The sequence below is a fragment of the Austrofundulus limnaeus genome, unplaced genomic scaffold, assembly GCF_001266775.1.
Source record: "Austrofundulus limnaeus strain Quisiro unplaced genomic scaffold, Austrofundulus_limnaeus-1.0 Scaffold46, whole genome shotgun sequence".
Taxonomy (NCBI): domain Eukaryota; kingdom Metazoa; phylum Chordata; class Actinopteri; order Cyprinodontiformes; family Rivulidae; genus Austrofundulus; species Austrofundulus limnaeus.
The window spans coordinates 78,702-80,129 of record NW_013952448.1 but is presented as its reverse complement, the minus strand read 5'-3'; positions in this window follow the sequence as shown (position 1 = coordinate 80,129).

Below are 1,428 nucleotides of genomic sequence, written 5' to 3'. Positions count from 1 at the left end.
TTTTTTCCTCCATAGCTTACCTGTCTAATATCAATCTGTCAGGAGATAGTGACAGAGTGAACAAATATGTTAAAAATATATTTTTAGAAAAGTTACATACTGCACCTTTAAGGTCGAAGGTTTTGAATTTGGCAGCATTGGTTTGAATACTGAGATCCCACAAGGCTGTGTTCTGTCACCCATTCTCTTTTCTATTTACACCAATGAAATAACCTGTAACAATAATGGACTGACATGTCTGATGACTTGATGATCACCCACATACAGGCAGTGAACACCGTGAATATATTTAAGAATTTTGGATTAATGATGATGATGATGATGATGATGATGATGATGATGACACCGCATCGGAGGAGTCTTCGGTTTTGGACGGCCTTTGTCGCGGCGCTGTGACGAATGCGGCCGACAAATTCGGCCTTCAGAGGACCCAGCCCACCGTTTTGGACACAGCATATTATTTGTCTCAGGATGAAGATGTGGGAGCTGAGCACCAACAGCAACGGCTGAGTTCCATTCCGAAATAATTAAATGTATAAAAATTACTTCAATAAATGTTTTCCTCCACTAATGAGGTACTGTTTTCAGTAGAGTTGGTTTGTTTGTCTGTGGACAAGATTCCTCCAAGAGTTATGATGGGATTTTCATGAAATGTTCAGAAATGGTCACAAAGAACAAATGATTAAATGTTGGTGATCAGACATCGGACAGAGCTGCTGCTGCAGAGCGGAGATGTAATTTCTTTATTTTGCTTTATTAAATCATCATCCTGGGTAATTAGCCTACTTGACAATTGTTCTTCAAAATATTATTCTCCAAAAATTGTCATTGTTTAGTTTTTTTAGGAATCTGTTGAAACAAATCCAGTAATGACTGATTTTAATGAGTTGACTTTTTTAATCAGTTTCAAGTTATTTCAGTGTCTTTAGAGTTTTGCTTCCTTTAATGAAAAGTTACAAAGATGTTTGACCATTTATGTCCAGCTGATACCAGAACCTTGATCAGATATGAATCGAACAGAGTGAAGAAACTGTATTTCCTCTTAAGCATGACCCAACAGAAACCAAACTAGAAGAGTTCAGAGACAGAAAGCAGAACTTTGCTGGTCACCGTGGAGTGCAGCAGGTAGGATTAAACACGTTCTAAAATACTCATTTTTCACCGTTGGAAAAACTGAACTAGGATATTTTACTTACATGTATGTAGTAATATAATATATGGTATAATACTGTATTTTTTTTCAATTATCAGAAAGAAAGGAGGTAAAAGCATGTGTTTGCAGGTTCAAATTTAGCTCATAGGAACAAAAGCAAACACTTATACTCATAATAAGGCATAATACAGTACAATTACAATAAAGGTCTAATCTAATCTAATCTAATTGAATCTAATCTAATCTAATCTAATCTAATCTAATCTAATCTAATC